At 52.0% G+C, this 23106-nt stretch overlaps 1 protein-coding gene and 1 long non-coding RNA gene across 2 annotated transcripts in view; one reads left to right on the plus strand and one right to left on the minus strand.

The window, feature by feature from the left end:
• The window catches only part of LOC311524969 (phosphatidylinositol 3-kinase regulatory subunit alpha-like), a gene marked incomplete at its 3' end in the record, with an annotated part of 182176 nt that overhangs the window by 8440 nt on the left and 150630 nt on the right, over positions 1-23106 (plus strand). The gene's annotated exons all lie outside the window — the stretch shown is intronic.
• LOC311525083 lies at positions 1620-7342 on the minus strand. The gene is made up of 3 exons (XR_014712676.1): positions 6916-7342; positions 2774-2941; positions 1620-1886 (listed from the first exon to the last, which is right to left on the minus strand). It is a non-coding gene; the product is annotated as an uncharacterized lncRNA (long non-coding RNA).

Genomic DNA, 23106 nt, shown 5'->3' on the forward strand with positions numbered 1-23106 from the left:
TTGTGACAGCTTGGAGCCCTTAGGCAAACAATAAGCCTCATGGGGACTTGGAAGTGGACCATTTCCTAAGCATCGCTGGTAATTATCCACACAGATTAACATAAGGCAATTGCCTGCTTTTCCATCATTCGCAGCTGATTTGCTGTACATTTCAAAGAGAAATGAATGCAGTGATATCCTATGTTTACAGTTCATTTAAATGTTAAGATGTCCTTTTGATCTCTGAATTAACAGAATACAGCATAGACAGGGACTGTTTGATTACATTATTGACCTCTACCAATACATATGTAAACACACAAAACCACAAACATTATCTACCAATATGTTTTTAAGGGTTGAATATGAGTCATTTATCCTGCAGGATGCTTTAACCTTTCTGGTCATGCATCACACCCTGACTAAATTTTGGGTGGTAGGGGTGGTCCAAGGGTGCTGCATGGGCTGGGGGAGGTGGCCTGGGACTCCTGCTAGTGCTGGGGGTGGGAGGGTTGGCGGGGCTGGCAGGGTCCCTACCTGGCTCCATGTGTCCCTGCAGCTCCTAGGCAAAGGAGGAGCTAGGGGGCTCCTCGCACTGCTCCCGCCACAAGCGCCGGCTGCACAGCTCCCATTGGCTAGGAATCGCAGCCAATGGGAGCTGCGGGGGCAGGGCCTGTGGGCCATGCCAATGGGAGCTGGGGAGCCCTCCACCCTGAGGTAAACGTGTCCCCCAACTCCCTGCCCCTAGCCCTGAGCCCCCTCTCGCACACTCAAACTGCTGCTGTTGACCCACGGGCTGCCCAGCTCGGGCAGTCCCTGAGCCAGCACCGGCCACTGCAGAAGTCACAGAGGGTCATGGAAAGTCACAGAATCGGCGACTTCTGTGACCTCTGTGACAGACTCGCAGCCTTACTTATAGTCCATAGCCACATGGTGGCTGTATTTCTGTCAATGGTATATTTAAGTTGCAGGAAATTATTCAGCCACTAGATGTCTGTGGGTGCAGTACTGAGTTCCAGGCCGGGTGTGCTCACTGGTAAACAAGGGAGGCAAAGTTGGAACTCAAGTTGTGAGGGGGTGCCTCTTTGTGTCTGATTTTATGTTAGTTTTTCTGTAATCAGCTCCTCCTATTTAAGACAGACTGATTTCATTTCTACTTGAGCTTTAGGATGGGCATTGACTGGGGCTGGAATTTACATGGTGGAAATGAGCATGTAACACTGGCTACATTTGAGTGTCTCCTGCTAGTGGCATTGAGAAGAGCCTGCTGCCTATGTCTACTAGAGGGAGCCCTTTAGAGTCTTTTCCTTTCTGAGCCCCCCACCCCCACTCGCCCATGCTATAAAAACTCCACGACCCACCTGTGCCACAATAACTGGTTTTGTGCATATACAAGCCAGGGCTGGCGTTAGGGGGTAGCAAGCAGGGCAATGGCCTGGGGCCCCACGCCACAGGGGCTCCCGTGAAGCTACATTGCTCAGGCGTCAGCTCCGGGTGGCGGGACTCAGAGACCTGGGCTTCAGCCCCATGCGGTGGGACTTCAGCTTTCTGCCCTGGGCCCCAGTGTATCTGATGCCGACCATGCTTGGATGCCCCCCCCCCCCCCGAAACCTGCTCGAGGCCCCGGGCCCCTGGTTGAGAATCACAGCTTGAGATCAAGCAGCTGGGAAAATCTTGGTGCGGTAGCTGCAGACCTATGCCAAGAGCTGTGAGGTTATTACAAACAGTGCTGGGGCTATTTCCATCCACCGAAGCTTCCTTTGTCCTTGCTGTTGGCCGTTGGCCGAGTTTCACTTCATTAGGTGTAATTGGGATTTCTCGCTCCTGGCTGGACAAACCAGAGAACTTTCTTCGCTGCATGACAGTTTATCAGAGGGTGCTTGGTAATGAGGGCCGCTGACCTTCAACTGGGGAAAGGGAGAGGAGAAAATGGGTTGGACACGCAGAATTTTAAACAGTGTTTGTTTCCCTCATGCACTGTGAAAACCCATCCTGAATGTGAATTCACCTGCCACGACCCGAGGTCCGAGGTCCTTTGTTTTTCCTGCAGCCACTGTTGGCGTGGCTAATGAACAGGAAAATGCTTTGCTTTCAGTGCTCCAATTCCGGTCGGGGATGGTAAGTCAAGGAGAGCCGCATTTTCCCTAAAACGCTTTGCTTGACAACATGTGTGCGAGTGACACGGCTGATGCACCGGGGATCAAACCAGGGATCTGCAGAGCTAAAAGCATAAGCTGCTGCAGCTTGAGCTAAAGATCTGTAGCTGGGGCTGTAACAGAATCGTGTTGTCTGTGGATTGGGCACACAGAAGGGCCCTGTAACACTGGCCAGTGGGATGCATGTTTGCAATAAATTCTTTATGCTGCATGTACTTAGGGGGCCAGCTGGTCCCATGGAGTGGAATTGCCAGAGGAAGTATTTCGTCAGTGACACCAGCTTCACATTTGACTCTGGTTGGCAGCGGCTCAGAGCTGTTGCCATCCACAACTGGCCACCTTGCTGAAAAGCGAAGGGACTGCTGGGCCTGTGAGACCGGACGCCTCTCAGCTGAGGTGGTCCTGCAGGGCTGAAGCCCTTCAGGCTGTGGTGGTGGCAAAGGGAGGAACCCAGGTTTGTCTCCTTGCACTGGAAATTTACCATCCGTCCGTCTCTTCCCCCCGCAGCTCCAGGGCAGAGTGAGCTCATTGAAAAACTCAGACCCAGCTTTTGATCTCTGTACAGCTACATGGGGGTCACTCTGGATTTATCGCAGGGTGAATGAGATCAGAAGCTAGCCCGGAACGTCCGCACGTACCTTTTGCGAATGACTTTCTGTGCCTCGAGACTTCTTATCCCAGTTTTTCAGGAAGCTCTTTCGTTTGCCATCAACGGTTGTGCAGTATGTCAGTACAGTTTGCTCTGCCGAACACCCAGCCAAGGATCAGTGTTGCCCCTTGGTTCCCCCAGAAGGCTGGAGTAGGACCTGAAATAGGTTGTGTAAGAGGGGTCTTTATTTAACAAAGCTCATGTCTGACTGGAGACAGACTAAAGATGTTGCAGCATCCATAAGTTGTGCTTACTACTGTTGTGTGTTCGTAAAGTGCTCGGGTGGTGAAAGGCAGCTGTGTACATTAGGGCAGGGGGTCAGGTGGGGAACAGCTGTAATAGCCCCCCACCTCCACTTCTCCCCTGAGCAAGTGCCCTCAAGGTGACCATTGCACATATAGTATGTATTTGCCCAGAGTGGACCATGCATACATGGGCCTGTTGTGTTTATAATTGCATGGGGAAGTATATATAAAACAGACCGCCATGCTAAAAACGTATCCATGATGTCTTAGAAATAATGCATAGATTTTATGTGCCTCGAGTTGATGTGAACCCTGATGAATTGCTTCGAACTGACAGAACTTAGTTCTGCCTGAAAATCAAATCTTCCCAACAGGTCTGCCTACATTTAAAACCTGGCTCATTTTTTGTAGGCGGGTGTGTTACTCTGCCCCCTGCGAGACAAACTTGGGTCCAGTCTAATGTGAGCGTTGGCCTGGAGAGAGGTTAATCTAAAACCGTGGGAAGATCCTTCTTTGTCTGTCGTTGTTTATTTGTATTACTGTAGGACCGTCGGGGCCCCCGTTGGACAAACACATTGCAAGCTCTTTGGGGCATGGATTGCTGATTGTCTAAATGGACAGGACAGCCGGGGCAGAGAGGTGAAGTGATAGTCATCTGCTGAGGGTATTTTGACCTGGAAAATGCTGACTTCTAGGCTCCGCTCCTCAACTGGTGTGAGGCCACATTGTCTGCCGATCAGTGGAGTCCAGCTGAGGACTGAACCCTGTTCCCCCATTTGTGTGCATTAACTGGGAACAGTTGTCTCCATGTACTGGTGGTTCTCTGTCTTTTCCACACCGGGGGGATTCTCCTCCCATCTAGCCTGGACTCCCCTTCCTTTTTATAACGTGGGACGGGCAGGGTAGACAGCACCCTTGATTCCTGTGCTTGACCCTGAGGCTGGGAACCCGGGACATACATCCTAGTCGCTAAGCTATGGCAAGAGGCGTTTGTGTATAACCCACCATGTGCTGTGGGCGGCTATAGCCTACTGATCTAAGCACAAACGCAGCATTCAGAGGAGGTTGCTCCGTGGAAAAAAGAGGGCAGAGGTTAAGCAAACTCGTCTGCGCGGTTTAAGCAGGTTGCTGTTCCGATATTGCCAGGAACACGGTAACCGCTGCCCAGAGCACCATGCTGGTGTAGGAGCTGCGGCGTCTCCAGAAAGGAAAGGAACCAGCATCATCACGGGGTTGGTGCTTGGTTTGTGGCACTATCCTCGAGAGCCGATCCCCTTGCTCCAAAGGGCCCTGCAAGTTGTTGCTCGTTTCGACCGCCCTCGCCAGCTCCGGTACTTCAAAAGGGAAATATTCAACTTGGAAAAGATATGACCCAAGGAGGGGAGAATATGACAGAGGTCTATAAAATCATGACTGGTGTCAAGACCATGAATAGGGAAGTGTTTTTTACCCCTTCACGTGGCACAAGAACTAAGGGGTCACCCAATGAAATTACTAGACAGCAGGTTTAAAACAAAAGGAAGTACTACACACAGCTCACAGTCAACCTGTGGAACTCCTTGCCAGGAGATGTTGTGAAGGCCAAAAGTATAACTGGGTTCAAAAAAGAACTAGATAAGTTCATGGAGGATAGGTCTATCAATGGCTGTTGGCCAAGATGATCAGGGGTGCAACCCCATGCTCCAGGTGTCCTAAACCTGACTACCAAAAACTGAGACTGGACCCGATCACTTGATAATTGCCTTGTTCTGTTCATTCCCTCTGTTCAACCCTCACCACGCTCTAGGGCTTGGCACTTTTATTGAATTCCTGTGCAACAGTCCTGTGTTTTCCTCCTCCAGGGGAAGGGTGGGAGCAGCAGTGACACCAGGCACTAGGGACGGATGTGGGGTGAGGATCGGGGCCGGGCACCGGGGGGGTGGGCGTGGAGAGGGGGTGAGGATCGGGGGTAGGTGTGGAGCGGGGGGTGAGGATCGGGGCCAGGCACCGGGGACGGGCGCAAGGGATGGGGTGAGGATCGGGGCCAGGCACCGGGGACGGGCGCAAGGGATGGGGGTGAGGATCGGGGCCAGGCACTGGGGACGGGCGCAGGGTGAGGATCGGGGCCAGGCACCGGGGACGGGCGCAGGGTGAGGATCGGGGCCAGGCACCGGGGACGGGCGCAGGGTGAGGATCGGGGCCAGGCACCGGGGACGGGCGCAGGGGATGGGGGTGAGGATCGGGGCCAGGCACCGGGGACGGGCGCGGCGCGGGGGTGAGGATCGGGGCCAGGCACCGGGGACGGGCGCGGCGCGGGGGTGAGGATCGGGGCCAGGCACCGGGGACGGGCGCGGCGCGGGGGTGAGGATCGGGGCCAGGCACCGGGGATGGGCGCGGCGCGGGGGTGAGGATCAGAGCCAGGCACCGGGGACGGGCACAGGGGTGAGGATCGGGGCTGAGCAGCGAGCGTCCCTGGAAGAGTCAGGGACGTAGGTGTGGAGGGGAATACAGCACTTCGCAGTGCTCAGCACCGGTGATGTTGCAAGCCGACTTTGTGGCGCCCTCTGAGGGAGGCTGCTAAGGCGGATTTCCTTGGAGTTTAGTTCCTGCATCTCGTAAGCGCACGAGGTGTTGAAATGCCATCTGGTCTGCTGCAGTGGCTCCTCCTCCTGACCTTCTGGGAGAGGACACGGCACATCAGCCGGCCCCCCCCAAGCAGCCCTGCCTCTGGGCAGAGATCTCCCAAAGCACTGCCCTGCATTTTGTGGCCTGAGTTGGCCTGATCCCAGTACCGTGGAGAGGTGCAGGTGGGTAAAAGATGAGGCAGTTAAATACCAAGCCACGTAGCCTCCTCCCACCTGGCTTTGCTCACGTTGCCTTCTGCCACTGTGCAGCCCGGGCTGTGAATTCTGGAGGCATCTCCCTTAAATTACCATGAGCCTGGTGTATTCACCCTGCAGCCCGCTACCTTTTCTCCCACCCATCCCTTCGGCCCTTCTGTTTGGATCACACTTGTGATCGGTTTGAGGAGTGGAACCGGGGGAGCCGGGGCCAGGTTTCAGCGGGATCTAGATCGGTCTGACAGCAGGGGGCTTGGGGATGCAAGGCCAGGCCAGGCAGGGGGCTTCTTGCCCATTAACCCTGGAGCCTCAGCAGATAACGCTGGCCTCTCCGCTACAACTCTGCTGGCCTCCCACAGCGCTCAATGGCAAATGAAATAACTGGGTTCCCCTATGAACGATGGATGTCCATCCATCGGTTTGACACTGCCAGCCATCTTTGCTCTCCTACTGGGGTGGGCGAAGGGACCTCTTACTCTGAGCATGCTCATTTCACTGCAGCTCCTTCGCTCGACACCCCAGCCTCTGCATCCTCAGGGCACAGGGTTGCCACCTTTCTAGTCGCACAAAACCTAACATCTTAGCCCCGCCCCTGCCCCGAGGCCCCGCCCCTGCCCTGAGGCCCCGCCCCCGCTCATCACATTCCTCCACCCTCCCTCACTTTCACTGGGTTGGGGTGCGGGAGGGGGTGAGGGCTATAACTGGGCATGTGGGCTCCAGGATGGGGACAGAAATGAGGGGTTCAGGGTGTGGGAGGGGCCTCCAAGCTGCAGCAGGGAGTTGGGGTGAGGGCTCTGGCTGGGGGTGCGGGCTGTGTGGTGGGGCTGGGGATGAGGGGTTTGGAGTGCAGGAGGGGGCTCCAGGCTGGGGGTGGGACCGAGGAATGCGGGAGGGGGCAGGGGGTTGGGGTGCAGGAGGGGGTGAAGGGTTCAGCGTGTGGGAAGGAGCTCGGGGCAGGGGGTTGCAGTGCAGGGGGGGTCTGGGCTCTGGGGTGGGTTCGGGGATGAGGGCCTTGGGGTTCAGGTGTGGGCTCAGGGCTGGGGCAGGGGGTTGGGGCATGGACTTACCTTGGGTGGCTCCCAGTGAGCGGGGCAGGGCTAAGGCAGGCTGCCTGCCTGGCCTGGTACCTCACTGTGCACCAGAAGCAGCCAGCGGGTCCGGGTCCTTGTCACAACCCCCTCAGTGCGCATTGAGGGCTGTCTTTCTCGTCACCGGTTTGCCTTCCCGTTTCCCAGCAGCCCTGTAGCCAGCCAGCAAACATCCCGATAACCCGGTCACGTGCAGCATTCACAGGTGGTCCCAGAGCAGCCCCAGGTCTGTCACAGGCACTCCACCACACCTCTGCCTCCCAGCCCTGCCTGAGTCTCTGGGGGCTAGTGACGGATACCAGTGGCTGAGATGAGGAAGTGTCGGCTTCTGCATACGGCAGTGGACTGAGACTCCAGAGATCTGGGTTCCGCTTCCACCCCTCCCCAGAACATCCTGCTCTTCTAAGATGCATGTATCAGCAACTCCTGCCTTGGTTAAGCTAAGCCTGCTGACCTGGCTAATTTACAGCCTGCTGACTTGGCTGCTTTTAGCAATAAGCCATAGTGGTTTTAGGCACTTCACTGGTTTGCCAAAGTCTCCCCGTACACAGTCACTTCATCTCTCAGTGGTTCAGGTTCCTGTCTGTACAATGGGTACAGCGCTCCGTCTTCTCCCTCCCCGCTTTGTCTGTCTGGGCTATTTACATTGTAAGTCCTCCAGGGAAGGGCTCGTCTCTCACTATGTACAGCACCAAGTGCCATGGAGCCTCGAGGTGCTATTGTGACACAAATACAAAAGTCCATTGTTATTAGCCTCACTGTATAAATGCAGGGATTAAGCCCAACAGAAGGTTTAAAACCAGCGTTGCCGAGTTCAGAGCTGGTGTAAGTGGCATGGTCCATAGACTGAAATCAATCTGATTAAGGCGCCTCCGTTATCGCAGCATATGCGTGTGTCCTGACCTTGATTGGGTTGAGCCTCACAACCCCCCAGTGAGGCAGAGCAGCGTGGTTACCCCCATTGTCCGGATGGGGAAATGACGCACGGAGGCAAAGTAACTGACCCAGGGTCCCGCAGGGAGAGACTTCAATGTGGATCTTCTAGATCAGTGGCTCTCAATCTTTCCAGAATAGTGTACCCCTTTCCGAAGTCTGGTTTATCATGCGTACCCCAAGTTTCACCTCACTTAAAACTATTTGCTTACAAAATCAGACCTAAAACTACAAAAGTGTCTCAGCACACGGTTACTGAAATATTGCTTACTCTCTGCTTTTTACTATATAATTGTAAAATAAATTGATTGGAATATAAATATTGTACTTACATTTCAGTGTGTAGTATACAAAGCAGTATAAACAAGTCATTGTCCGTAGGAAATTTTAGTTTCTACTGACTTCGCAGGTGCTTTTGATGGAGCCTGTTGAAGAACTAGGGCAATATCTAGATGAGTTGTTGTACCCCCGCGAAGACTCTGCAGACCCCTAGTTGAGAACCACTGTTCTAGGGGCCTAGCCACCGGACCATCCTTTCTCTCTAACGGGAATGCATCTGCTTAGGCCAAATTTGAATGTAACCAGAGGTGGCAGGTCTGAGCACCCAGCAGTTTCCTATAGCTAAACACATCCTGGAAGTGCACAGGGTACGCCAACGGTCGTACCTGATGCTAATGATCAGCCTCTTCTGTACGTGACCTGGGATGATCCTCATCTGCTAAGCAGGGACAGTGATCCACAAAACACAGATGAGCTTGCACCGTAGAAGGCACAGGAAATTAACTGGCCCTGGCGAGCAACCCCCAGCAATCGAGTCACTTGCAGAGCTGTTTTGATCTTAGATTCCTTGAATGATTTCTGTAGCTAGCTAGTTTCCTTGCTGAATCCACCCCTGAATGAAATATCTCCAAGCCAGGGTTGACCTCCAGTTGCAGAGAAGGCTCTGTGCTTAACACTCACACGCACGTACACACACGTGTGCAATTGCATTTCAAACAATAACAGCAACAGCCGTAGCACAGGGCAGCTGGGCTGCAGTCAGGAAAATGTGGCTCTTGCTTCCCACTGCGTCCCTTTCATCCCTCCCAGTCGGCCGCGCTGGTTCTCTGACGTGTGATGGCTTTTGACTAATTATGCTGCCCCCTGCTTATGCCTGTCTGTCTGAGGCTGATTGTCTTATTAATATTGTTTGCTTTAAGGGCCAGGAGCAACACAGAGACAGGGGACCTACCCTTCGCTTCTCCTTTTCCCATAGCGAAACCGTTAATGTCTCGGGAAGCAGCATGACCTAGTTCAGCTGTTCTCAAACTTTAGCAACCTGAGGACCCCCATTTTGGTTTTAAAATATTTTTTGCAGACCCCCCTCCACCCTTGCCCCTCCTCTTCCCTGCCTCTTTCCACCCCCTCCCCCGAGAATGCCCCGTCCCCCCCTCCTCCCTTCCCTCCTAGCACCTCCTGCATGCCGCTGAGTAGCTGTCCCCCCGGCGTGCAGGGCACGCTGGGAGGGAGGGGGAGGAGTTGATCAGTGGGGCCTGTGGATCTCCTGGAGTACCCTTGCGGATCCCCGGCGGTCCGCGGACCCCAGTTTGAGAAATGCTGGCCTAGTAGTTAGGGCTCGGCACTGGGAGTCAGGGGACCTGAGTTCTATTCCTGGCCTTGTTTTGTGCTTCTGTTTCCACTCCCATCCTTTGTTCCTACTGAGCAGAGAGCTGTTAAGGTGGGCTGGAATGCACTCGCTTGTCCACTGTTAGTACAATAGGCCTGTCATAAATATAAAGGGAAGGGTAAACACCTTTAAAATCCCACCTCTGCCACCATGTCAAGGTTCCTTCCCCACTCTGAACTCTAGGGTACAGGTGAAAGGGTTTTTCCTCTGGCCAGGAGGGATTTTAAAGGTGTTTACCCTTCCCTTGATATTTATGACAAGGCCCCTGATCTCCATGGGCTGGCAGGATCCTTGAGAGGTCATCCAGTCCTGAGGCAGGACCAAGGAAACCTAGCCCGTCCCTGACAGGTGTTTGTCTAGCCAGTTCTTAAAAACCTCCAGGGAGGGGGATTTCCCAGTCCTGGCACTCAACACTGCTACAGATGACATCACTGGAACTCCCTTGTTATTTAAGGGCAGATTTATAGGTAACATGCAGCATTTAGGTACAGCCCCGTTACTCCCCTGTGGTATGAGTAGCCCCATACCACACGAGCAGCAGTGTCATTGCCTTCCAAGGCACCCCAGAGGGACAATTCAAGGTGTGGAAGCTAATCACAATCTGACCCACTTCTGGCCCTTTAGATGATTCCCAGCCTGGCCAGCAATCCTCCTGTCTGGTCTCAGCTCCCCTGAAGTTACTAGGCTTCCTGTGACCTACCCTTCCATGGGAATTAACCAGACATGGGCCTGATACGAAATCCCAGATTCAAACGCCCCAGAATCAAGGTGCTATTCCAAACCCGCACTTAGATCCAAGTCTTCCAGCTGGTCCCGGTGCGTCTCATGAGCTGAACCGAAACCCCAGAGCCACAAATCTCCCAGAGTCCTGGGCTGTTTGAAACCCCATTTCAGGAGTGTCAGTTTGCATCTTCAGCCCGTCCTTGAATTATCCACCAGGCCACTTCCCCCCTCACCCTCTTGAAATTCCCGGTGCACCCATGAGGTCTCAAAGAAACCAATTGACTCATCTGTTGATCTGTGTCATCCATTTATCTCGTCTGGGAGTGGTTGATCTATGTGGAGGGGGAGGGCTCTAGTAATCCTGGAACTGAAGCGGATAAGTGCACCTGTCACCGTGGTATCTGAACGCCGAGTGGGTGAGAAAGGAAGAGCGTGGATGGTTAAATTGTGGAGGGAAGGTTGGGGAAGGGAATCCACTGAGTGTAACTCAAACAGAAGGCTAGAGAGCAAGGATGGAATGAACAAGTCACGTGCCTCGCATTACACTCCTCTCTTGTTTGTGTTACATCCCTTTCCACCGCTTTTCCTCCGTCTTTGTCGTAGGTTGTCTGCTGCCCTGTGGATAGGGACGCCACAGGGTGATGCTGCCGTGATCTGAACCTGCCACTGTTAGAGTGGGTCTGAAAACAGAATCCCTGTCCCAGAGGAAATCCTGATATTTCCGCAGTTATTTTCATCTTGAATCAGGACGAAATGTAGAAACATCGACAGTTGTCATGCAACTAAAAGATGTGAAAAATGTCAATCCAGACTCATCAAAGTCGTTTGTTTTGACATTTTTTTTTATTTGAAACAAAATGTTTTCTCCTCAGGGTGCAGAGAAGAGCCACGAGAATGATCAAAGCATTAGAAAACCTGCCTTCTAGCCATAGGCTCAAGGAGCTCGATCTATTTCGCTTAACAAAGAGAAGGTTCAGGGGTGGGTTGATCACAGTCTATAAGTGCCTACGTGGAGAACAAATATTTGGTACTGGGCTCTTCAGTCTAGCAGAGAAAGGTCTGCCATGCTCCAGCAGCTGGAAGTTGAAGTGACACAAATTCAGAATGGACCTAAGGTGTATATTTTTAATGGTGAGTGTAATTAATCACTGGGACAACTTACCAAGAGTCGGGGCGGCGTCTCCATCACTGATAATTTTTTAATCAAGATGGGGTGTTTTTCTAAAAGATCTGCTCTAGGAATTATTTTGGGAAGTTTTCTGACCTGTGTTATAGAGGAAGTCAGACTACATGATCCCAGTATTCCCTTTGAATCTTGCAACCTAAGAATCTCTTCCATTTTCTTCTTTATAGGTTCTTACAGCACCCTCATCACCAGAGTATCTGAGCAACTTCCAGTAGCACGTTAAGCAACATGATTAGCACCTTTCACCTGTGCTTTATTCTCTCTCTCGTCCTCTCCCCCAGGGGAGAACTGTGTGCACATGGAAGCATTTTGTTCCCGTAGGGTTTTGTTTTTTCAAACGCACAAGCTGCTCTGTGTGTGTATATTGAGAAGGCTGGTCGGAGGGGCGTGCCGTGACGTGAAGATGACATTTTAAGTTGAAGTGTCAATTTGAAATGAATCGGTCGGTTCTGAAACAACCGATTTGCTTCAGAAAATTGAAAAAAAAAAATCAAACCCAACATTTTTCCCATAGAAAAATTTGACAAAAAAGACTTTCTGACAAAACCCAGAACTTTTCCTCCTCAGATTTGTAATTGGCTCTAATCACTGTGTGTACGGGAAGTCGGCTTTATCTTGCCTTTGGTGCAAAGCTAAGGCTGGTGTGGCCAAGCCTCAAGTATCAGCCTGCAGGGACTGACAAACCTGCTTTTGTTCCCCTTTGACAGCCATGCCAAGGGGAAGCTACAGCCCCAACAGCTGCTGTTGCTACCTTGATTGCTTTGGATTGCCCTTTTAATTTTGACTGTCCCCTGTTGCCACATCACGCAAATAGGGTCGTTAAGGTTCCATGCAGCTTTATTAGCTCAGCAAGTGGAGAGGAGGGAGATGCCATTCACCAGCTGTCTGCAGCCAGATCCCCCACCAGTCCATCTTACTGGCCCCCTGCCTATGTCCACCATAGGTCGTTCTATCAGTCACTGTGCAAATACAAACTGAGGGGAGGCGGTGGGTGGGAGGGAAGGGGGTTGGACCTATATAAACGGAAGAGAGGAATCGCTGTCTTCCCTGAATCCAGAACAAGATTCCTGCCTTGCCTTCCAAACTGTTGCAGGTTCCTGAGCCCCTTTTCCCCTGGACCTGTCTCGGGCCATCTTGCGTGATGTTGTGGTGGTCTCCAGTAACGGTGCAGCTGCCTGGTGAATGGGAGCTTTGTGGGGGCGCGGTGCTGGGGAGAGGCACTGGGGAGGCCAGCTGCAAGGGGCCCAGCTTGGAACACTCCAATGGCCAGGGCTGGGTGGTGGTGGGGCTTTGGGGAATGTCCCAGTGGAGATGGAGGGCTCTTGATCTCCAGTCCCTCTTGGAAGGAGAGGACGCTGCCCCCTGCGAGAACTGTGCAGAGCGGCTTCGCTGCCTCAACTGCCCAGAGACTTTACCAAGGAAAATGCAGTTTAATCCTCCTTGAGTTTCCTTTCTCCCATTTTAACCAGACATGATGGGAACCTGGGACCTTAGGCACAAACCCTCTGTCACCTGAGGTGAGGGAGTAGCTCAGCTCAACTCCACTGAGGAAGTGGCAGTAGTAGGTTGTTATCCTCTCTGCTAAGGGACATGTCACACAATACTTTGGGGGTATCTCACGCCCCTCTTATCTATGTTAACTTCAGTACATACCTAGCCCCCATTACTGGGGACTCCTGGTGGACTCTCCAGGGCGGAGGCCATCTGTTCATTGCGTACAGCTCCTAGCACAATGGGGTCCTAAGCCCAGACTGGGGCCTCCAAGTGCTACACTAATGCAAATAGTAATTCTCGTCTCTTCTCGTGTATTTACTCCACCTGCTGAAAAGTCCTGATCTCTGCAGACAGGGGTAGAGAACGAGCTCAGGCTGACACGGCTCCTTTCACCCCGGCATGCATTATGGACAGATTGCGTGGTGTGTGTGCTGCTTCCCCCCTGCTTAAGTGCAGCTGCTTCTGGGGTGAAGCGCAGCAAGTGCCCTAGTGCACAACAACGCTGCATACAAAGAATGCCTCCTCCGATGGAAACAGTAGGTCAGGGGGGGTGTAACCCCCAAGATGAAATTTGGACAAGACATCAGGGCTGGCTAAGGCTCCTTTTCTTGCTAATTACCATGGGATGGGCAAAGGCTCATGCAGTCAGGGCATGTCTGTGTTATTCAAAATGCCGGCTCTTCCAGCAGCATTAATATCATCTGGGAGGGGTGGAAGCACACCCCTTAGAATCTCAGGGTTGGAGGGGACCTCAGGAGGTCATCTAGTCCAACCCCCTGCTCAAAGCAGGGCCAATCCCCAATTTTTGCCCCAGATCCCTAAATGGGCCCCTCAAGGATTGAACTCACAACTTTGGGTTTAGCAGGCCAATACTCAAACCACTGAGCTATCCCTCCACCCCCATCACTCCTGAATCACTACATGAAAGCTTATGCTCAAATAAATTTGTTAGTCTCTAAGGTGCCACAAGTCTTCCTGTTCTTTTTACTTTTGTACTCTCTCTCTACATGTTTCCGAGCCAGCTACTAACCCAGCAGATGCCTGCTTAGCTTGTGAGAACAGCCCCATCGCTTGATGTGTGAGAGCGGCCGGCAGGGCGAGGCAGCCTTGCTTTTCTCCAGCGGAAACCTGCTGGTCTCTGTTCAGCGGCAGACATCTCCCCCAGCCGACCCCTCCCGTCACCAGTGGGCACTCAGGCTGGCTCTCTCAGCGTGCCGGTAATATCAGGAGCTGGAGTTTTCTTCCCCTTTCAGAGGTACACTCCACATGCTGCCTCAGGGCTCAGTCTTTAAGGCATGGCTTGAGTCCTTCCATAGGCAGACGTGGAAGGATAAACCCTGACTGCTGCTGGCTCGCAATCACGGTTCTGAGATCTAGGCAGTGTGCTGCAATGGATAGAGCAGGCGTGCAGGACTTAGGAGACCTTGGTTTTATTCCCAGCCCTGCCACTGCCTTGCTGTGTGCCCCTGAGTAAATCACTTTGCCACTCGGTAGCTCTGTTTCCCTTCCCAGACTTTGCACGTCCTGCCTATTTAGGTTGTAATCTCTTCGGCACTGGGACTGTCTCGCTGTGGGTCTGTCCAGTGCCTGGTGCACTGGGCTGCTGATTCCAGTTGCGCGCGACCCTGATTCTGCTAATAATATCTAGTGAAAGTGTTGAACAGAAGGAGAGCTGTGAAGTGTGGGGGAGACAGGAACCTCTGCTAAACAGCCCTGTAGGGGAGAGGTGGCGAAGCCGGCTGGGGAGATAGAGGAGTGAAAAGAGAGCGGCTTGCTGGAAAGATTGGAGATCCCCAAGGCCGCGTTTTAATCCATGGACTAATACCTTGAAACCTGACATTTGGAGCTGGGGAGTGGGAGCCCTTTTAAACATCAGCAGAGCAGAACAGCTGCCCCGGGGACGTTCAGCGATTCAAGAGGAACCCAGTTTTAAAACTTCATTCAGTGCATGCTCTCCTTGCACTGCTGAGATTCCTGCCAGCCCAATGGGCCCCGCTGCTCCTTTTTTCTGGCACTTTTTTCAAACTTTGCCTGTAGTGAAAGTCAAAACAATAAAATGTGATTATGACTCTGTATATTTAATGTCCTCTCTTTAATTATATATCCACTCAGCCCCAGGCCAGATGGTGGAGCCTGTATGCTAAGGCCAAACACCTCTTGATTTCAAGGAGAGTTTAGAGTGAGGGTTTGATCTCCTTCGCTGTTTGTTCACTGAGAGTTGTACCTGCTTCTGCCTGCCCATAACTTGCCAGGACACAGAAATACTCGCTACTCTGTGGCCCATTTTATCTATTTACCCATTGATAGGCAACTGGAGTTTGCGGTGGACCCTTTTTATAATGGGAGGCTCATTCTCAGCTGGATGCAGTCGTCTCCTTCGCCTCTGCAAATATTGTGTGGTGTTACTGTGTGCTGCTGTCATGTTCCACCCCAGAGGTGGCTGCATTCCAGTGGCGGGCAAAGTGATTTCTGTGTGTTATGAGTCTGGATTCTGACTTGCTATGGTCACTCTTACACTGATTCAACTCCATTCATACCAGTGGAGCTACTCCTGATTTACAGGGGGGTCAGTGAGACTGGAAGGAGCCCTATGGTTTGAATCCAAGGTAGACAAGAGTGGTTGCCTTTAGAATGTCAACATTTTGTCAACACTTAGCAGCGTCTCAGATTCCACTGTGTTTTCTATGACCCTATATTTAGCATAGGAGGTAAGAGCAGTACCTAAAATGCCAGAGCATGGGAATTGTGGGTAAATGTTGAATTTTTAATGGCAACCACTGTACAGTCATCATCTTATCGTGCTGGTCAGTATTATCTCACTGCTGCCTTGTATTTCATCCCATCTGTTGTAGCCACCTTTTGCCCTTTATCTTAAACTTGGATTGTCAGCTCTTTAGCACAGGGGCTGTCTTTTTGTTCTGTGTTTGTGCAGTACCTGGAGTCCTGGCCTCTACAGGCAGCCACAATACAAATAAATACAAATAATGTAGAAATAGAAGATATTTTTCTATGACAGAACATGTTTCCTGTTCCAAATCAACCCCTCCTCGGAAAAACTCCTGCCCAGATCTCCAGTATGTGGCCAGTGCTGTGTGAAATTAACATAACAAATGGGATGTGCAGGCCACTACAGGGCAAGCTGGGGATAGAACCAAGCTGTGTGTCCAAGGGGTGATCCCAGGGCTTAATTTGTAATGAAAGAGGTGTCAGGGCTCAAGCAATTTTTTTACATTCCTAACTGATGCAGCAGGCCCAGAGGTGCTGGGTCTATGAACAGCCAAGCCCTGGCACAGATTAAGCACTGGATGATCCTGCCCCACTGAAGGCACTGCGAGTTTTGCTGTTATCAGTGGGAGGCAGGGTCAGACCTTGGATGGGAGGAAGGCTGGGGACCCTGTTCCTGCCATGTTGGCTGAAAGCATTCAGCAAAAGGGGGGTTGATTCTAAACGGAGCAGGGACATGTGCTCACCAGATGGGCCGTTGGCTCCTTCATTGCCTCAGAAAGAGGCTTTTTTCCCTTTTGCTGCTGTCCCATCCTGCTTCCGTGTCATCCTCATGTCGTGATCCCCCATCCCATGCCCCGATATCCTAGCTTCCGAGGCCTGTGCTCTGTGTGGGTCCTTCCACAGCCGGGTGCTCCCACCCCTCTTCCTTCCCTGCCCCTCACAGCTGTCTGCATAACCTACCAGAGGCAGGTGGCTCTAGCTTCCAAACAGCATCTGCTTCGTAGATCACTTTGCTCCGGTTAGTTTCTTTGGCCTTCCTGCCGCGGAGCAGGGCAGAGGATGGTTGTATCGCACCCTCCCCTTGACTTGTTTCTGCGTGAATGGTGCAGTTGTGACTGGGTACCTCTGGATCTCCTCCAGTTAGCAGAGGAGAAGACCATGATTTATAGCTCTGTGCTGGAGAGTGCTACTTCCACCGGTCTGGCTACGGTCCAGCGGGCGTTCACGGTGCAGCTGCGGGCAGGTGTGCCAGGCAGGCATCTATCAAGAGGGCTGGAATTGGAATGGGCTCAAACTTAGACTGCTCCTTTCTCCATGGATCTGTTGGACCGGGGGATAGGCTTGGAAGAGGAGTCCGTGAAGCGCCATTACTTAGGACATCTCTCCACGGACAAAGCTAGGATTCAATCCTGCATGATTTATTTGGCATAGATAATCCGGTCAAGCCAAGCCACGGCGCTCTTATCAACGATGTTCGAGGCACGAAGACCTCCAGGAAGTTGTGTCATTTTGCCGTCCTCAACAAGGTGTGTTGTGGTTTGTGGCTGCCCACAGTGACCTAGTGGAGACTGTCTCTATAACATCACCGCTGCAACACAAACTGGTGTCCGGTACGAAACCGGTTGAGAAGGCTCCATTGCCTTTGTGGTAAACCAAACCCAGGTTGATGTTGAGCGGGGTCCCAGACAAGATAATTATTTCTCTTTCTCTTTGGACCATGAAGCTCGCCATGCATCCTCTACTATAAATCCCTCATTGGATTGAAACATATTCTGGAACTAATCAGAGGTGGGTGAAGGAGGAATCCCTATCTAGATGAAGTTTGGTCTAAGGTTTGGGGGTTAAATCAGGGGTTGGGTTTGGATTCAGTGGCACTTTGGATTCAGGAGCTGCTTTCATGAGACTTTTTTTCGGGGGACGGGATATCCTGAGATCAGCTGGTCATGCTAGATTTCCACCATCTTGGACCACATCTCGTGACCATCCGCTTCATCCAGACTGGAACTGGAGAGCAAAGCCCAAAAGAAAAGGGCGGTTTTGGGCGCACAGATCCAAATCCGTAACCTCTTACTGCTGGAAGGAGCTTTGGATACACAGTTCTGCTCTGGCCTGCTCTCGAACAGAAGTGTCTTTTCCATCTCTAATTGCAATGATTGTGTGACAGACTGCAGAAGGTGCACAGTCACCAGCAGGGCTGCCTAATGGTTAGGTGGGGATTTGTTCGGGCACCTCCCCTTTGAGAGCACAGTCCAGTCCTTCAGTGTCCCTGCCCCAAGGATTTCCAGTCCTCCCCTTTAGCACCGGGGCTTTGTTGGGGTTGGGTCCTCGAACAGTCAAAGCCCTTTCCAGCAGATCTCTCCCCTAGATGAAGACTCCCAGGGTGGTAATGTCCTCTCAGAGTGGGTAGGGGAACCCCGGGCCCACCCTCTCCACTAGGCTCCAGTCCAGGGCCCAAAGGTGGCAACTACACTCAACACCTTGGTGTACTAAGCCACTGCCCTCCCCTGGACCACTTCCTACCCCAGTCTCTATTTGTTTCCTGGAGTAACTGGCTCTAATCAAGTCTCTGGCCTGCAGTCTCGGTCCCCTCCCTCTCCACCATGGGTTTGCACAGGCCTGTGTTGCCAGCTCCCGGGTAGGATTTTCCCTTCAGAGCTCAGAGCAGCCCTCTGCTCCCTTCCCCTGCCTGCCTCTGAACCGCTCCACTCCCCTTTTTAAAGTCCTGCCTCCAGCTTGTGCAGGCTTTGCAGGGGCAGCTGGGCGGGGCCCAGAGCTGGTCCTTAACCCCTTGCTCTCCAGTGTGGGGTTTGGACACCCCATCACACAAACTCAACCCCAAGGGCTTCCCAGTTGCTCTGATCAAGGCTGCCAGGATCTGGGCAGCCATTGTTTCAGTTGAGTGGTCTTTCAAAGGTGACCTGCAAGGCACTTTTTAAAAACAAAATAGGACTTCTGCCCTCTGTTTGACTTGTTTATGATTTGTAGATTTTTCCTTAAATATCTCAGGCAGGTGAAATGTATCCAGTCTCCACAGGGTTTGGTGAAGGTCTCTGAGGATGTATGTCGTGTATGCTCGCATCTTAACTGAAGAGGTGTCCAAACTTTAACAAAGAGACCCATTCTCCAGAATGGGTGTTGGTTTTTAGGGTTAAGTAGGTCTGAACAAAGGGGTTTTAAAGACTCTGACTAAAAGTCCTTAAAGCCCTTCTCATTTGCTCAGCTCTCCTCTCTTCTTGGCTTATGTGCCATCAACCTTCCACTAATTCTCCAGTGATTATAGAACAGGGGCGGGCCAACTACGGTCCGTGGGCCACATCCAGCCCATCAGACCTTTCAAACTGTCCCTCAAGCTCCTGCCAGGGAGCAGGGTCGGAGACTTTCCCTGCTCCATGCATCTCCTGGAAGCAGAGGCATGTCCCCTCTCCGGTTCCTACACGTAGGGGCAGCCAAGGGGCTCCGCACGCTGCCCCCACCCCAAGTGCCAGCTCTGCAGCTCCCATTGGCCGGGAACCATGGCCAGTGGGAATTTCAGGGGTGGTGCCTGCAGACAGGGCAGCGCGCAGAGCAGCCTGGCCAAGCCTCCGCATAGGAGCTGGAGAGGAGACATGCTGCTGCTTCTGGAAGCTGCTTGAGATAAGCCCCGCCCAGAGCGTGCACCCCTGAACCCCCCTCCATGCTCCAACCCCACCCCTGATTCCCCTTCCACCCTCCGAACCCCTTGGTTCCAGCCCAGAGCATCCTCCTGCACCCCAAACTCCTCATCCCCAGAGCCTGCATCCCCAGCCAGAGCCCTCACCATGCCCCAAACCCCTGTGACAGCCTGGAGCCCCCTCCCGCACAGTGAACTCCTCATTTCTAGCCCCACCCCAGAGCCCACACCCCCCCAGCCAGAGCTCTCACACCCTCCCGCACCCCAACCCCCAATTTGGTGAGCGTTTATGGCTCTCCATACAATTTCCATATCCAGATGTGGCCCTCAGGTCAAAAAGTTTGCCCACCCCTATTATAGAATCGGCCGGCTAGACAGGACTTGGATTCCTTATGTGTGAAACCGAGCATTTAATAGTGATGACAAAAAAAAAAGAAACTTTAAAAAACCTCACAACCCTTTCAGACCTTCTCAACAGAACATGGGAAGCAAAAAGGAAAAGCACAAGTACGTTTCCCACCCACCCCCCTTTGCTTGTCACTTTTAAGAACATCCCTTCTCCGCCCCGAGGAATGGAGGAGAAATTGTTGATCGGTGTCCCATTTAGTCCAAAACAGGAGATGCCGTCATGAATAGTGAGTTTCTCTGTCTCTCTGTGCGTTGAGAATGTTTTTGTACTCCTCTGACGGATCGAATAAATCCAAAGGAAGGAAAAAGCCCTGCACTCTGCAGCTTGTAATATAATCAGATCAGCACAAATGCTGCATGGAGGGTTGTTTTTCATTATTTTTAAGAATCCCCCCCCCCCCCCAACACACACACAACTCTTTAATAGCTGGCAAATCACTGTCGGCAAAAAAAATCCGCATGCACTCACCCTGAGGCAGCCATGCAATGTCTAGATGTGAGCTTTGTTTCCAATTGTATTTAGCTGGCTTTAGCAATGGTTAGTTACCCAGTGCTAGAGGGCCTCTTTGCACCGCTGGTACGTGACAGAGTGGGTGAGTGGCTAAGACCCGGCACCAGGAGGTATCAGGAGACCTGGGTTTCTGTTCCTGGTTCTGCTTTGTGATCTTGGGGGCGTCACTTCAGCTCTCTGGGCCTGTTTCCCCTCCCACCTTATCTGCCTATCTATCAGGGTTTTATAACAGCACCCATCCCTGCAGTATCTGGGTGCCTTCCATGTAAAACTGATAGCAATAGTGAAATCCTGATGGATTTCATGGAGTCTCTGGCTCTTGCCACACGAAAGACTCAGTGTGGGGTAGATTGGTGTGTTGCTGGGTTTTTTTCAGTGTTCTTAACTTACTTTTATTTTTCTTTGGCTAAGGTTGATTTGCTCCCCGGGGGGCTGTGTGGGTTGCATGGGGGGGTGGGTTTCTGGGTAGAAGGGGTATCAGTGTCGTGTGTGATGTTCATACAGCAGAAAGACCTTTTTGAAGAGGAAGGTTTAACCGCATCCCTAAAAAAGATCAAAAGCTCAATTCACCCCATTTCCTCTGGAAGTTTAGTCTGTAGCCAGATCCCCTGGACTGACACTGCTTTGTCCTTTCAGATCCTAAGCTGTTTGGGGCAAAGGCTGTGTCTGTACAGCACCTGACACAAGTTGTAGTCTCTAGGTGCTGTTGCAATAATGGATACAGAGGTCTTATTTAGCGACAGACTGGCTACAATGTACACAGCCTCAGTCCTGATCAGTTGGAGCCTATTGAGTGTTTCATTCTCCAGAAACCATTTAGTGTGGGGTGCCCCAGAGTTCAACCTTGAAATGCTCCAGTGAGGGGCACCTTAGACATGTCTAGGTATAATAAATAGAACTGTTCAAAACTCGGGATTTCCAGTTTGTGAGAGATTTTGACATTTGGTTTTGTTCAAATTTGGAACAAGCCCAGATTTTTCAAACTTTCTCAGTAACTGGAAGCCCCCCCTCAAATTTTGTTTTGGATACACTGAGCTGGTGATTCCCAACCAAATCTGCTTCCCAGAGGCAGGGGCTGCGTGAAATTGATATTTTTGTCAGTTTCACCATGAAAATGACCAGCACCTCAATGTCCCTTTCACTCAGCAGCTGTGGGTGTTCCCCAGGTCTGTGGGTTGGGGCAGCTTCATCATGCAGACAGCCCTGGGGATGGAGACACCAGGGCTTCCAGACTCCTGGGCCAGCTGGTTCCCTGGGCTGCCCCAACTCAAGCTGGGATTCTCAGGGCTTCTGGGCTCCCTGCTACAGAGCCCCCAGTCAGAGTTGGGGCTTCCAGCTCTGCAGCAGGGAGCCTGAAAACCCTGGAAGTCCTGGCATGGTGGGGCTGCCCCAAAGCTACACACTATGGAAGCCAGGGGTTCCTGGCAGAATGTGTGCTGGGAGTCCCCAGCAGCCCACCAGGTGAGCAGGGCTGGCAGGGAACCAGGCAGGGTTCTGCCGGAACCTGTCTCTGACATGGTGAGAGTTCATCAAATCCAACTTGCTTTAGTGAGATATTTTGTTAGATGAACTGGTATTTTCCCGGGGAAACTGTTTTCATCAGAAAATTTCTGACCAGCTCTGCAAATAAAGCATACGATTTGCAGGTGACTGCATGGGTGTCAAGGTTTCGACTTGCCCTTGAAACACTTGCACTGCCTAGATGCTGTTGGCTCTGAGAGAAAAATTCTCCCCTGGGCTTCCCGGGGAATGTGCTGGAGCTGCACTTAATGTCCACTGAAATATGGACTCCACCTGCCGGGCTACATTCCCAGGCCAAGCAGCATGTACATAACAGCCAGCCTGAAACATCCCCTCTGCTATCAGATCTCTCTGCAGAGAAGGGAGGGCAGGGATTGGTGACTCAGTCTTGGCCGTGACCTTGCTCCTACAGTCCTTGTGCTGCGTGCGAAAGCAGCTGAGTGTGAGCAGTGTGTCCATGGGGATGCGTGTAAGATGTAGTCGTTAATGCTGGAATAATAAGTCTTGAGCCTCATGGGTCCACACAGTCCCTGGGCATGTCAGAGCCAGCGTGGGAATAAGCAACAACCTGCAATGAGGTGCTTAGCTTCACGCTCCCTGTTTTGGGTGCTCTGCTGCGTTTACACAGGAGTAACCTGGAGCCATCAAGCAGCGGTTCTGTAATGCAGCATCCGTTTCTTCTGCAGCAGCTCTGAGAGCAACAATGGGCTACCACAGTCCTTGGCTGTATAAAGAGGGGACTCTTGAACAGATGTAGGGAGGCGGTGTGATCTCTGGATAGGGCCACTGATGAGACTGCTGCTGCAATGCTGCGTGTGATCGTGGATTTTAGAAGGGTGTTGGGAAATTGGGAGAGAGTTCAGAGAAGGACCACAAGGCCAACTGGAGGTCTGGAAAAGGTGCCTCGTTCTGGAGACTTAAGCAGCTCAATCTACTTAGAAATTCAAGAGGAGCTTAAGGGGCAGTTTGATCACAATCTGTAAACACCTGCGCTGGCAGAAGAGATCTGATAGGAGAAGGCTCTCTAATCTAGCAGGCAAAGATGTACAGGGTCCTTTGGCTGGAAGCTGAAACCAATAAAATTCAAATTGGAAATAAGCTGTAAATTTCTGACAATGAAGGTAAGGAATCCTGGGAACATCTGAGCTAGGGGTGGATTATCCTTCATTTGGAGTCTTTAAATCAAGACTCCAGTGTCTTTCTAGAAGATCTGCTCTAGCTCCACTGGAAGTTATGGGGCCGGCTGTGGGAAATGCTGGGGATGTTCTCAGGCAGGAGGTCGGACTAGAAGGTCATAACCACCTCTTCTGCCTGGAAACCTCGGAGATCTATTCGAGTGGCTATCATCTCAG

The sequence above is a fragment of the Lepidochelys olivacea genome, assembly GCF_965140295.1.
Source record: "Lepidochelys olivacea isolate rLepOli2 genome assembly, chromosome: 8".
In the NCBI taxonomy this organism is placed as follows: domain Eukaryota; kingdom Metazoa; phylum Chordata; order Testudines; family Cheloniidae; genus Lepidochelys; species Lepidochelys olivacea.